This window comes from Pinus tabuliformis, chromosome 1_2 (genome assembly GCF_031772625.1).
Source record: "Pinus tabuliformis cultivar Carrire ecotype Pingquan chromosome 1_2, CPIR1, whole genome shotgun sequence".
Taxonomy (NCBI): Eukaryota; Viridiplantae; Streptophyta; class Pinopsida; order Pinales; family Pinaceae; genus Pinus; species Pinus tabuliformis.
The window spans coordinates 327,017,863-327,033,950 of NC_142298.1; the positions used below are offsets into that span (position 1 = coordinate 327,017,863).

The following is a 16,088-nucleotide window of genomic DNA, read 5'->3' on the forward strand; positions in this document are numbered from 1 at the left end:
CCCCGGTCTGAGCGTTGTCGCGGTGCCTAGACACTCTGTGCGACAACATAGCCATTTCTTGTAGCCAATTCCTTCATGGGTTTTTAGAGGAGAGCCCAATGTTAATTTCCCAGAATTGTCTGAGCATCAGAGGAAGCTCTAGCAGCCATTTCTTGTAGCCAATAGTTTAGTTTCCTGGGGAGATCAACGCAGAGCCATAGAGAGATCAACCAACAACACTTGGGGACTTGCTTTGATCACTTGGGTCTTTGCTAGCTTTCCTTGTGCAAGCCTAGGTGCACACTTTCCAAACACCAACTTGTAACCCCATGATTTTATAATAAAATGGCTCAAAGCAATGCAGTTTTTGGCTCAATTCATGTTGTCTAATCTGTGTGCAAATTTCATGTGTGTTTTTGCAATGTTTTCTTTGTTTATCATTGTATATTTCCGTTAGGAATATTAGATCTTGGAGGGTATTGGTCTTGGTTTAGAGGTCTTGGAATTAGTCAATTGAAGAATCTATAAGAAGAGAAGAGATTTGCAGGTTTTCCTCTCAAATGGAGAGGTTTGGCCCTGGCTTGCATCCTACATTCTGTGTTCTTGTGTACTATTGTTCTTCTGTTTTGGTAGCTGTTTGATGATATGGAAACATAAGTGAAGAAGCTAATAAGTAAGAAAAAGTATAAAGTGAAGTAGCCCGGAATGTGATAGAGTTGAGGGGTTTCGTGGGTATTTGTTCCTACTATAGGAAGTTCGTGAAGGGCTTCTCTCAGTTGGCAACTCCCCTTATCGATTTGACAAAGAAGCGGGCATTTGAGTGGATATATGGAGCACAAGACGCCTTTGAGCGCCTCAAACAGGTTATGAGCAGTTGCCCAGTGTTGGCACTTCCAGATTTCGCACAACCCTTTGTACTTGAGTGCGATGCATCAGGGGATGTCGTAGGAGCGATCTTGATGCAGGGGAGGCACCCGATAGCTTTTGAGAGTCAGAAGCTACTCCCCCACAAGAGGTTATACTCCATATATTGAAAAGAGATGCTAGCCATCATGCATGCACTAGCCAAGTTCAAACTGTACTTGGTGAGTAATAGGTTCCGGGTGAAGACAAACCACAATAGCCTCAGATTCTTTTTGGAGCAGAAACAACTACAGGAGAGGCAATAGGAGTGGGTGAGCAAGCCTCAGGCATGCGACTTTGACATTGAGTATGTTAAGGGTAAACACAATGTGGTAGCCGATGCGTTGTCGAGGAGGCCGACCACCATTTCATTGATGAGCATTGCGCCAGATTGGAGGGCGCAGTTGCTAGTGGAGTATTCCAAGGACTGATTTTCATGTGAGGTCCTTGATGGTGCAGTGACGGATGATTGGTACAGGGTGATGAACGAGGTGATTTACTATCGGGACCAGATTTATTTAGTGCCCAACTCCCAATTGAGGGAGAAGATCATGCAAGCTGCCCATGACTCACCGTTAACAGGGCATTAGGGGTTCACCAAGACATACGGGGCTATTAGGGAGCACTTTGCATGGAGGGGCCTTAAGGATGATGTTCTGAGGCATGTCCGGGAGTGTGATACGTGCCAAAGGAACAAGGGTGAGCAGACACACCCTATTAGGTTGCTACAACCTCTTCCTATCCCTAAGGGGAAATGGGAGAGCATCTCGATGGATTTTATTACCGGGTTGCCTATAGTCCAAGGCAAGGACTACATATACGTGGTGGTAGATAGATTGACGAAATTTGCCCACTTCTTCGCTATTTCAGCCCGGTCCTCGGCCTCACAGGTGGCTGAACTATTTTTCAGGGAGGTGTTTCGGCTTCATGGTCTTCCAAAGACTATTGTCAGTGACCAGGACAACAGGTTCATGGGGGGGTTTTGGCAGGAGTTGTTTCGAATGTTTAGCACAGAGCTCACCCCGAGTACTAGTTACCACCCCTAGACTGATGGGTAGATGGAGATTGTAAACAAGTGGTTGGAGGGCTACCTATGCAACTATGTGATGGGCCATCAATGTGCATTGATACGGTGATTGCATTTGGGTGAGTACTGCCACAACACAACACACCACATGTCCATAGGTATGCCCCCATTCAGAGCTTTGTACGGTTGTGATGCATTATGTTTCGCTGATGTGATGTTTGGAGACAATAAGGCCCCAGGGGCCAAGGATTGGATTCAGGAGAGCCAAGATATTTTGCGGGCTCTCAAAGATAACCTACATGCTGCGCAGAACAAACAAAAACTCTATGCTGACAGAGGCCGAGTAGAAAGGCAGTTTGAGGTTGGGGATTTGGTCTTCCTAAGACTTCAGCTGTACAAACAGTCAACGCTCAAACAGAAGGGGGCCGAGAAGCTCAAGCCCTACTTTTATGGGCCGTACAGAGTCACTAGGAGAGTTGGGGAGGTGGCATATGAGCTGGAGCTACCCTCGGGGAGTTGAGTTCACAACATTTTCCATGTGTCTTGCCTGAAGAAGGCACTGGGGCTTTAGGTGACAACAGCTATAAAGTTACTGCCCATGGATGATGAGGGGCATTTGGTTCTGGAGCCAGAGGCCATTTTGGACACTCGTGAGAGACACTTATGTAACAGGGTTATTAGGGAGTTTTTGATCATATGGAGGAATCTGCCTGATGAGGATGCCACTTGGGAGGGAGAGCAGATACTTCAACATCCATCACTGCAGTTGCTTGAGGACAAATAACATTTTGGTGGGGAGGACTGTGATATTCCTACTTAGCAATATTGCGAAAGGGAAATATAAATTTCGCCAATTTTGTCATATTTTGCGCTTACACTTAGGAAAAGTGGGTTACAAGACCCCACTTGAGTTTTTGGAGCTAAGGAAAGGCCCAACTTAGGAGAAAAGGAAAATCGAAATGTTAGTGGATGGTGGGGACCACTCCAAGGAGGAAATACGACCCCCTTGACAATATGCCTTCCTTGGAGGGAAAAGATGGTAGGTTCGATGGCTGGGCCCCACTTGGGAAATTGGGAGGCAGAATGACAAAATAGCAGGAGGCACTCATTTTGTGCATCTTTGATCATTTGAGCAATCACCTTGACTAGCATGCTTGAGCTGGAGGCCAAGTCTGCATGTGCTGTTGAGCATAAGAGATTTTTAGGCGAGAATCTCAGTGTTGGTTCGGTGGACTTCGAGTGCCAACCCTAGGAGGGAATTTCCATCATTTTCAGATCGATTCGGGAGCATTGCAGTGTGTGTGTGGAGAGGGTTCAATAATGAATACACAACTCCTTTTTCGTGCTACACGTGGGACACAAGGAGAAGAGGAATTTGGGGATGAGATTTGTGGAGGAGTTTTGCTAAAGATTTCAGCCATTTTGATGGCATTTAGCAGCAACACTTACAGGTGGGTCGAAATAACCAGCAACTGGAGGAGTTAGGGAAATTGGGCCGAAATTCCAAGGTTAACATTTGACCAATTCCTTCGTGGGTTTTTGTGGGTTATTGGAGGAGAGCCCGAGGATAATTTGCTAGAATTTTCTTAGCACCAGAGGAGCCCATAGCAACCATTTCTTGCAGCTAGTAGTTTAGTTTCCTGGGAGATCAACATAGAGTGTTAACTTTAGGTATGTTCTATGCTTGGAGCAATTTATTTCAATTTTCACAGTTAGCCCAATATCTTTTCCAGATTAGCAATCACATCAGCATTAAAGTAAACTGCAGATAAAACATAAACACAAATTGCAGAAGACAAGCCAAGACAAGAGGACACAAGATGTGGCGTTAGCTAGGGACAAACCCCAATGTGGGGAAACCCTTGATCAATTCTTCTTATATGTTCATCAATAGTTCAGCAGAGAGAGAGAGCGATAGTACATTTACAACAGAATTCAACACTTTGACTTATTTAAATAAGAGCATAGATCATCTCTAAGAAGATGATACATGAGGTAGCTGAACTCAGTTGAAGACATACTGCTTCAATTGATTCTCCATCGCCTTGCTGCACTTGTCATTGTGCTGCTCCTCATCATCATGCTGCACCTCACTGTGCTGCACCATGCTGCACCCATCATCACTATGCTGCATCTCATTATGCTTCACTAGTCATGGCTATACCCATCATTGTGCTCAATGTATACTGCAAAGTATCATCATGCTGCACCACTGTCACTAAGATGCTCTTCATCACATGCTCCAATCATCGGGCTGCACTCGATCATTATGCAGCACTATACTAACATGTTGCATCAACTGCTGTAGCCAACCATAATGCTTCATCAATATTATCCACCATGTGACCTTGCTGTCCCATGCATCTTTGCAGCACTATGTAGCCTAGCTGTCCCATGTATCTTTGGAGCAATCTGTAGCCCATCTGTCCCATGTATCTTTGGAGCAATCTGTAGCCCATCTGTCCCATGTATCTTTGCAACACTGTGTATCCCAGTTGTTCCATGTATCTTGTTGCACTAGTCACCTTCTTGTCCCATGTATCATGGCTCCACCAAGCCTCATTGCCTAGCTGTCCCATCTACTAGGCTACTAGCACTGCTGTCCCTTCAACACTACTGTTCCAAGTCTGCCGTCACTTATGCTTATATTGTGACTGGTTAGGGCATCTGGCAGCCCTTACACACCCATCTATCAGTCCACAAACAACCCTCAAGGACTGCAACATACCTTCATGAGTCACCTCCCCTAGCACGCCGCTGTTCAGGGCATATTTGAGCCCTCAATTCACCTTATGCAAGTCCTAACTGTGATGCTATGGCCTGCGGCATAGCACACAGTACTTCTGTAGCTTACGACCCACATATCAAGCCTAAAACAGGCCTCATCTACCTCAGCCTTCAAGGAAGGTACTTCAGCCCTTTATAACAACAATTCGGTCTTCATAAAATGACCCTAAAACAACCCATGCTGTTCTGTCCCTGTTGCTGGTTAGGGCAATCTTAGGACTGCGGTTAGGGTCACTTTAAACCAATGTTGTGAAAATCGTGATTGGGATTAAATCGGCGCGGGGAACAAATTGGAAAAAATTGGAATTATCGGGAAAAAATTGGAAAAAATCAGGAAAAAATCGTTTGGTACAAAAATATTCATTTTTTTTTCATTCTTTTTCAATTTTTTTAATATCTAAACCATCTACAACATAAAATAAATACATTGACACATAAATATGATAAAAAAACTAATATATAAGATGTTTAATATCATTTCTAGCGCTAAAATCACACATAACATTGAATCATGTCCTAAATAGTAAGTCCTGACTCCTGAGTCCCAACTCAGCCTCAAAATATCAACAAAAAATATGATAATGTATCTCATCATGTCATAATGTCATATACAATAAAATGAAAGTCTAATCCTATTGATTTCCTCTGCCCCTCTTGCGAGAAAATGCCACAGCTTTCCCTTTCCCTCTAGATGTAGATGCTGGTGGAGATGGCAGTGGAGTCTGATGTGTTCTAGACGCTGAAGAACTAGAAGTAGGAGCTATAGGAGGTAGACCACGTCCTCTACTGGTGGCAGGGGTAGCCCGGGCAGGTGGTGTCACCTGGAAACATTACAATCTCCCAATCTTGAAATCCTGAAAAACTGATAAGTCTGCTGGATTTTAAATGAAATCTAAAATTCTACTTTCTCCATATGAAATCCAATGAGGCTGGAACCACTCTCAAACATCCTGAGTCATTTCATGGTAATGTTAAAAATTTAAGTAAAAGGATGAAAATGAAGATTAAGGAGAATGTCACTTTTACTTTAAGAATTTACCATGAATAGCATATCCATTCTAGGGCCTAGACTTGATCATTAAGCTGCCCCACTCAAAAATTATTTGTTTCTTTCAAAAAAAAATTGCATGAAAAAACCCAAAAAAACGTTATAAAACTATGCTGTCGCGACCCCCGGCGATTTTTTCGTTTTTATCGCGATTTTATGAAAAAATCGCGATTTTTTCAATAAAAATCGGCAAAAAAAAACTGGCGATTTTTTCATTTAATTATCGCGATTTTATCGGCAGAGGGAAAAAATCGCGATTTTTTCATTTTATCGCGATTTTCACAACACTGCTTTAAACCACCAGCTTGTGGCACTTGTTAGGACTGCGGCCAAGGCTTTTAGAGGCCTCCTCTAAACAACGTTGTGGTAGCCTCCTTTACAACGTTGAGGCTTCTCCTTCAAGACTGCGTTAGGCCTCTTTCTAGGACAACGTTAGATCTCTTCTAGACTACGTAGAGATCAGCGTATAGGTTAGGGTTGTCTTCCTTGATGGCGTTAGGGCTTCTCTTCTTCCTAACTTGATTGTGTCCTCCTGGTTAGGGTAGACTGTGGCTGGACATCCTTTAGGACAACGTTAGGGTAGCTTTAGGTTAGCGTAGAGGTTCCTTCCATGGCTTTGCTGGCCTATCATCTGTGTTGCGGCTAGGGCAACCTCCTTTCCTCCAACGTCTAAGGCTTCTTCCTCCTAGATTTCTCGCACACTAAAACCCAAGACAAGTGGAGAGAAATCAAGTGAGAAGTGTGTGTGAAATGATTCTCAAGTCATCTCCTTTTATACTAAAACGTTGAGCACATGTGGGGTTTATTTGGTTGCTGGCCGACCTTGACGAATTGTCTTATAACACAAATAACTTCATAACTCCATGAATACCTATCGGAATCGGATGATCTTTAGATCAATCCTACACCTCTTGATGAGAGGGATCCAAGAAAAATATCAGCTGCCATAAATAAGATGACCACATGGAATTTGGCCCTAGTTGCCAATTTTAACACTCCCTCTCAACTAGGGAGAACTCCATCCATTGATCCATCTGCCAGACTATACTATCTCTGCCATCAATGCCCTGCACTGCTCTGCTCTGCTTTGATGAACCATGAAGAAGAAGAATTGATCGAGAATGTCTCATTCCATTCTCTACTGACCCGAAGCCAGTTCCGTATGAAGAGAGTGTGTCATACCACTCTTACTGACCCGAAGTCAGTTTCATTGATCCCAGACCAAATTACCAATATCACAAGAGAGTGTCTCAAACCACTCATACTGATCTCAGATCAATGGAGGTCATCCTAGCATAGGGAGTACAGTGGATACAACGATGCGTCCATCGATAGTACTACTATGGTGCCTAACCCCATTTCCTTGCTCATTGGCCAGATGAGAGGTACTTCCCATGAGTCTCAGACTGCATGGGTAGGATGCATGCCTCGACAGGAGAACCACTCATCCTATCCCTAAGTCACCACGGGGTATCACAAGGGAAGGCTGAGCCATTCAGCTTGTACACAACACAACATTAGGGGATGGTGAGTCGCCCTATGGTCGCTTGTTGCTCCAAGAAGTACCCCAAGCTCCCCGGAGCGCCCAGAGTTCAATGCATGCATCATGCAGGACCCTCTTAAGAGGTTCTCTCAACGACTCCAAGTTGTTCAGGAAGGTCACAAATTTGACCTTTCCCAGGGGCTTTGACAGAATGTCTGCGACTTGTACATCAGTCTCAATGCGATGGAACCTCCTCGCTCATCGATGTACCATATCCTAGATAAGGTGGTATCTGATGTGTATATGTTGGAGCAATCATAGAATATGGGATTCCTCAACATTCGAATCCCCCCCTGGTTGACACAGAAGATCACGGTGGTATCCATCATGTGTATAAACAACTCACTGAAGAGCTTCCACAACCAGGCAGCTTCACACGAGGTCATACTCATAGCTATGTATTCGGTCTCAGCGGTGCTCAAAGCAACCGCCTTTTGCTTCTTGCTCATCCAAGATATCGAATAGAACCCAAAGAGAATCAACACTCGGAAGTGCTCTTGAGATCCTCCACACTGCCTGCCTAGTTAGCGTTCGAATAATCATGCAGCTTCACATTTCCGACAGTGTATCTCAATCCATGAGAGATTGTGTCGTGAAGATATCTCAGAAGATTCTTGGCACCAATTCAGTGAGGCTCAACCATATATGAACTCACCATGCTAACTGCAAAACATATATCCGGATGGAAGTTCACCAAGAACATCAATGCGAATGAGTTTATGGAACTCAGAGGCATTTCCTAAATCTGGTCCGACATCACTACTACATAACTTCTGAAAGTTAAGCTCCATCGAGGTAGTCACATGCTTGCAGTTCACTACTCCAAATCTGGAATACAACTCCCTCTTACTTCTGCAAATGAGAGGGTCTGCACCTGTCAGACAGAGGTCGTCCTTACAAGGTGCTGATATGAGAGGTCTATCATCCACAACCTTCAAGCAATGGTTTGGATCGACTTCACTCCTAGTGCATCTCAGCTTCATCAGACATCTATCAATCCTCTCATACTACGCCCGGGGTGTTTTACTTCAAGCCATAGAGGGCTTTCTTCCAACTGCATACATGAGATTCCCGATCATGAATCTCAAACCCCTCTAGTTGTTCCAAACCTGTGGACCTGCTACATGAGGGGAATGGTTCCCTTGTAAGATTTTCCTTCGGTACATCTCAGACATGTACCTTCATGCTCTTCTTGAATTCAGTCATCCTTGTTGCCATCTGATTCACATCGGGTAGGGCCCCATAATAAGTGGACTTCTGGTGCTATAGATGAGATGTGTCGACTGACATGGTCCCCAATGGACCATCTTGCAACTTGATACAAATTTCCAATCCTGAACTCAAAAGCATCTTTGAAAATTCCATTTTCAAACATGTACCTTTCCATCGACGAATGCCACCCTGAAACCTTTGACTTCCATTGTCGAAATGGACACCAGGTTCTTCTTGCGATTAGGTACATAAAAGAGATTCTGTAAATGAATCGAGTTACCCTCATTCACTTGAGGGGTAACATTCCCTACACCCTTTCTGGGACCGGTGGCATCGACTCTAAGTATAATCCCATGATTGTTTCCGAAGGACTACAATCAATAAGCCAAATTCCCAAAGAGTCTGAAGGAGAGGGCCAATACAAGATAACGCTTCTTTATCTTATCAAAAACATTATTTGATTCTTCATACCTGGGGTTCCTTGCTTTCTTTGAAGAGTCGACCGTTTCCTTGATGACCTCCATTACCTGTCATTCCTCTAATCATTGAAGATGTCCCTGGAATGATTGTTATCATCGTCAAGTGATGTGTCCCTACCATTCGGACACTCCTTTGCATAATGGTTGGATTTATTACAACCAAGGCATCTGCCTTTCCTTCCACCCTTAGATCCGGACTTCCCATTGAAGTGATCTTTAGGTAGGCCATTAGAAGCTTCCGCTGCGCCATTTTGATAATATTCTTTGCTTCAATTTCACCCTTGGTGAATTTGAAGAGGGATGAGGAATCCATTGTTCCTTTTGTCCTTTCCCAACTGTTTTCGGTGATTGCTCTTTCACTCTTGCTTGGGCTTTGTCTTCACCTCAACTCTGATACCATGTTAACTTTAGGTATGTTCTATGCTTGGAGCAATTTATTTCAATTTTCACAGTTAGCTCAATATCTTTTCCAGATTAGCAATCACATCAACATTAAAGTAAACTACAGATAGAACATAAACATAAATCGTAGAAGACAAGCCAAGACAAGAGGACACAAGATGTGGCGCTAGCCAGGGACAAACCCTAATGTGGGGAAACCATTGATCAATTCTTCTTATATGTTCTTCAATAGTTCAACATAGAGAGAGAGAGAGAGAGAGAGAGAGAGAGAGAGAGAGAGAGAGAGTACATTTACAACAAAAGTCAACACTTTGACTTATCTAAATAAGAGCATAGATCATCTCTAAGAAGATGATACATGAGGTAGCTGAACTCAGTTGAAGACATACTGCTTCAACTGATTCTCCATCGCCTTGCTACACCTGTCATTGTGCTGCTCCTCATCATCATGTTGCACCTCACTGTGCTGCACCATGTTGCACCCATCATCACTATGCTGCATCTCATCATGCTTCACTAGTCATGGCTGTACCCATCACTATGCTCAATGTATACTGCAAAGTATCATCACGCTGCACCACTGTCATTAAGCTTCTCTTCATCACATGCTCCCATCACCGGGATGCACTCGATCATTATGCAGCACTATACTAACATGTTGCATCAACTGCTGTAGCCAACCATAATGCTTCATCAATATTATCCACCATGTGACCTTGCTGTCCCATGCATCTTTGCAGCACTATGTAGCCCAGTTGTCCCATGTATCTTTGCAGCACTATGTATCCCAGCTATTCCATGTATCTTGCTGCACTAGTCACCTTGCTGTCCCATGTATCATGGCTCCACCAAGCTCCATTGCCTAGCTGTCCCATTTACTAGCACTGTTGTCCCTTCAACATTGCTGTTCCAAGTCTGCCTTCACTGCTGCTTATATTGTGACTGGTTAGGGCATCTGGTAGCCCTTACACACCCATCTATCAGTCCACAAACAACCCTCAAGGACTGCAACATACCATAATGAGTCACCTCCCCTAGCACGTTGCTGTTCATGGCATATTTGAGCCCTCAATTCACCTTACGCAAGTCCTCATTGTGATGCTATGGCTTGCGGCCTAGCACACTGTACTTCTGTAGCTTACAACCCACATATCAAGCCCAAAACATGCCTCATCTACCTCAACCTTCAAGGAAGGTACTTCAGCCCTTTATAACAGCAATTCGGTTGATCAGGAGCTCAGGACCAAGTGTCGTAAAATGCTCAAAAATGAAAGTGCTCAGAATTGGTTTGAACCTAAACGACCGGATAGAGCTCGTCCTCCTGATTCCGGTGCCACGAACGGTTCGAAAAATGGTCTCCGTATGCAGAAGTTATGCCAAAAACAAAATCACCCAATGACTTTTAATTTTTGAATTTTTTTCAAAAAAATTAAAAAAAGAATATGGTGCAGAATATTCCTTGGAATATTCCTTTTGGGTAGCGAATAGGAGGCCGCCACATGGCAGGCCCGGAGGCTGCCACATGGCCTGGATGACGTCAGCAGCTATATGGCATTTGTTCAAAATTTTTGCAACTTCCGTGGTTCGATCCCGCGACCTCCAAGATAACAATCCTACGCCTTACCAACACGCCACGCGCCAGGTCTTGTTATGGGAGCGGATTAAATGGTTCATAAACTTTGATATGCGTTTGGGTGGGAAATGAAGGGGGCTAGCCCCCCATACCACGTAACCATCGCCCTTGAACCGTGGGCTATACTCCTTAACCGCCGACTAACACTAAACGGTCACCGTTCAAAACCTTTGAAACGTGGTCACATTCCCACCTTTAACGCAGAGTTAACACCACATTAACGACCAGATCAACGCGCAATCCGAGGCATAACTGTTTGTTTAAACAACTAGTCACATGCGCATTACCACATAACCGTTCAAACTGGCGGTCAAGTCTAACTGGCGGAGAAATTGGTGGAGGGCGCCAAAATTGGTGGGCCCGCCATATTGGGTGGCCCTATCTGGCCTCCAACTTCAGTTAGCTGGAGTTTAATCAGGGGCATACTGGCAGAAACTTTAATGAGCCATAACTTTGGCTAGGAAAGTCCTTTATGGACGAATTTTTTTTTTTGATTTTGGGTCTCTTCGACCTTCTGAAGCCATTGGCACAGGTTTCACAGCCAACAGAGGTCATTTGCAGGTGATTTTGCTTCGTGGAAGTTCCAGGAGCCACCAGGGCCATTTCAGTGATTGAGCTGTGCTGGGCTAGGTTCATCTGTTTGAGGTGAAACAAAAGCCTATTTCTACTGTAAGGAACCTTCTAAATCCAATGAAGGTGTTTTCAGAAGCATTTGGAGACTTCTAAAGGCCGAGATGCTTGAAGAGAAGTTCCAGGCAGCCCAGAGCCAACCATGGGAGAAGGCCTAGATCAGGGATGCAGTGCTCATTTTGAGCAAATGAACAATCATTTGTTTATGTTAGATATGTGTTGGAGACATTAGCAGAGGTTTCAGAGACATTTGAAGCATTCTGAAGGAGTTTGTGCCATTAAGAAGCTCAGGGAAGCTTAGTGCACCTACTGAAGGAATCAAGTCCAAGGGAGCCTAGATCTACCTGCACAAAGAGGATAGCCATGACAGGGATGTATATGTTTTTTCTAAACCCATAGGTTCAGTCAGTAACCTTTTGGAGTTGAGTGTGGAACTTGTAAAAGAATTCAAGCCATAATCCCAAAGAGCCAAGTCTAGTTGACTAGAGCTCACAGGAGACGTAGCCCACGAGATTGGGGTGAACTCCTTATTAAATTTGCTGTTATGTGTGATGTTTATTTGCTGCCTTATATGTCTGATATATATGTTTAATATCAACTGAAACAAATCAAGTTAAAACACATAAATAGAAGAAAAGACATACACCTCTTTCAAGCTAAAATTCCGCATAACGTCAAGTTCAAGCAAGGTCTTTTTTTAATTGAATTTGAGTGTTTACTTCTCTTATTTCTTTGGGCAGAGTTTGTAGAGGGCCACATAGCTTCTGGATCTCATCCTCTCTTTAGAGGTGACATATCCAGTAAATGCCCCTACAATCTATCTCTGTATTAGAAATAAAAGTTCTCACATTTTCAGATTTAAACTTGGAGTATTTGTGCACTCATTTACATAAATGAAAATGGATACCTTGCACCCTTTTCAAGTACATTCCATTTTCAGATCATCGGTCTTCATAAAATGACCCTAAAACAACCCACACTGTTCTGTCCCTCTTGCTGGTTAGGGCAATCTTAGGACTGCGGTTAGGGTCACTCTAAACCACCAGCTTGTGGCACTTGTTTGGACTGTGGCCAGGGCTTGTAGAGGCCTCCTCTAAACAACGTTGTGGTAGCTTCTCCTTCAAGACTCTGTTAGGCCTCTTTCTAGGACAATGTTAGGCCTCTTCTAGACTTTGTAGAGACCAACATATAGGTCAGGGCTGTCTTCTTTGATGGCATTAGGACTTTTCTTCTGATTGCGTCCTCTTGGTTAGGGCAGACTGCGACTACACATCCTTTAGGATAGCGTTAGGGCAGCTTTAGGTTAGCGTAGAGGTTCCTTCCATGGCTTTGCTGGCCTATCATCTTTGCTACGGCTAGGGCAGCCTCTTTTCCTCCAACGTCTAGGGCTTCTTATTCCTAGATTTCTCTCACACTAAAACCCAAGACAAGTGGAGAGAAATCAAGTGAGAAGTGTGTGTGAAATGACTCTCAAGTCATCTCCTTTTATACTAAAACATTGAGCACATGTGGGGTTTATTTGGTTACTAGCCGACCTTGACGAATTGTCTTATAACACAAATAAATTCATAACTCCATGAATACTTATCGGAATTGGAGGATCTTTAGATCAATCCTACACCTCTCGATGAGAGGGATCCAAGAAAAATATCAGCTGCCATGAATAAGATGACCCACATGGAGTTTGGCCCTAGTTGCCAATTTTAACACAAAGCCATAGAGAGATCAGCTAGCAACACTTGGGGACTTGCTTTCATCACTTGTGTCTTTGCTAGCTTTCCTTGAGCAAGCCTAGGTGCACACTTTCCAAGCACCAACTTGTAACCCCATGATTTTATAATAAAATGGCTCAAAGTAGCACAATTTTTGGCTCAATTAATGGTGTCTGATCTGTGTGCAAATTTCATGTGTGTTTTTGCTATGTTTGCTTTGCTCATCATTGTATATTTCCATTAGGAATATTACATGTTGGAGGGTATTGCTAATGGTCTAGAGGTCTTGGAATTTGTCAATTGAAAAATCTATAAGAAGAGAAGAGATTTGCAGGTTTTCCTCTCAAGTGGAGAGGTTTTGGCCCTTGCTTGCAACCTACATTTTGTGTTTTTGTGTACTATTGTTCTTCTGTTTTGGTAGCTATTTGATGATATGCAAACATAATAATAAGTGAAGAAGCTAATAAGTAAGAAAAAGTAAAAAGACATCACAAGCAATTATCAAGGAAGGAGAAATCATTCTAACTATTGCGCTATAGATTTCTCAACAGTAACTGGGAGAAAAACGCAATTAATTATTAAGCATTGAAAAGCACAAATAATTAATTATGTGAAAAAAACTCCCTAGAGTGAACACACTTGATAGAATAGTCCTAATGTACTTAGTCTTGTTACATGACTCTATCTCATCATGTTAGCATCACATTTACAATATCCCCGTAGGGCTGCGGAATCCAAGTACAATGAAGAAGAAGGGGCTTAGAAGCCCTGATGAAATCTAGAGCTCTGTAAGTACAAGAATGCTCTGAAATATCCTTGGGCAAAGGAATCTTTAAGTGTACTTTCAGTGATCAACATGCCTCAAGGGGAGCTGAGGAAAAAATCATTGGTGATTGTGTTTCTCTGTTGACAAAAGAGGTTGGGAGCAGTTGTAGGCTTAAGTAACAATCGAACTAGAACAAGCTAAAACCAATGGTGGCTATTTCACTCGCACTCTTCTCTTGCTTGCTACAGTTGCTTGGTCCAATAATGGTTAGATCCAAGTCCCAAATTTGACGTTTTCATTCCTCTTGGGCCATAATTCCTTTGATTGACAACAACACTTGGGATCACGAAAAGTTTGTCAAGCTAGGGCCCAGAGACTATGGTTGGCAAAACCCTGCTTGATTGGCCTTGAGAGGGTTGGATGCGTGTTCGGGTGGTGTAAATAGAGAGTCAACGAGGTGCTGCCCCTGCTTGACTGGCCATTAGTTCAACTAGGCTGAGAAGGCTAGAGTTTGGGCAATCCTTCAAAAGGCTAGAATTCTCCAAATTCAATACTAGAAAAAATTGCGAGAACCGGTTGGACAACAATGCCTCAGAAATCTCGAGCAAAGTTTATCGAGCTAGGGTGCGGAGATGAGGATTGGATAGGACCGGGTAGGTATGATGCGGCAAAGGGCTGCATCTCAATGGGGTAGAGGGACGAGTCTCGACGGGGTAGAAGGTTGAGGGCTGAATCTTGGGTCAAAGGCCGAGGAGTTGCAAAGGGGACAGTTGCATAGAGAGGTATCACGGAGAGGTTTCACAGCGGGGCAGAGGGAAAAGTTCGGAGATTGACAAAACAATCTGCCAGATAAAGATCATATTGCAGATGCACCATTTCCTTGAGAAAGACCTGGGACTCCTATCTGAAGATTTTTGTTAGACAAGAGCTCACAATAAACATTTTTACAACTGTTGTGTTGTTTGCTTGAGATATTTGTCTTGTCGAGTATCATATCTTCTTAAGGTGGAGATAATCTATCATCGACGAGGAACATTCAATAGAAGTTGACAAGGTGAATCATTTTTGCAACAGTAGTGCTGTTTGCTAGAGATAATCTATCATCGAGGAGGAACATTCAGCAGAAGTTGACAAGGTGGAAGGATTGACATATGGGATTTTATTATTTATCTCATCTGGAATTCACATTATCATCAATAACTGGAAGGGTAAAATATTTCCAGAAAAGGTTTTGAAAACAATGGACAGACTATGATGCCAAAATCTTGGATTATGTGATATCTCAAGTAAAAGTTGCTGTTTATAGGTGGAAGCATTCACATATGAAATTGTATTATTAATCTGATCTGGAATTCACATTATCATCAATGACTGAAAGGGTAAAATATGTGTTCTAGAAAAGGTTTTGAAACCAATGGACAGAATATAATGCCAAAATCTTGGATTATGCAATATCTCGAGTAAAAGTTGCTGTTTATCAGCTAACGTAATTTGTCAGATTCCTTAATAGTAGGGTGAAACATGACAGGACATGTTTTCCAACTTGGTTTACTTTAGTGAAATTCACACACTTGCTGGTATCTAGTTTCTTTGTCATGATTCAGTGGTTTTATCATTGTGAACTAATATGGAATGAGCAGCGAGCAAAAATAGGTGATATAATAGTTTCATCATATTTGGCTATTGGCAAACTGTGCAGAGGGTTTTAACTCATTAATATCTTTTATCCTTCAAAGCAAGATACAAATAATTGATGAAATAATATTGAAAAGTTGAAGTTCATTCATACATAATCTTTTTTCTATCATTTGTATGCATGACAAGAGATTAAATTGTTTAATTATTTAATTCATTGAGGAAATGGAGCAACTTATGGTGTGGATTATTGTAGTATTTGTATATTTGTTTTGACACATCTAAATAATTTTTCAACATTCTAAAATTTAAGTAATGTTATTCTGCTTGAG

General features: G+C 42.7%; 1 protein-coding gene across 1 annotated transcript in view; it reads left to right on the forward strand.

The window, feature by feature from the left end:
* Window positions 1-16,088, forward strand: part of LOC149205701 (uncharacterized) — a 374,510-nt gene that overhangs the window by 238,206 nt on the left and 120,216 nt on the right. The gene's annotated exons all lie outside the window — the stretch shown is intronic.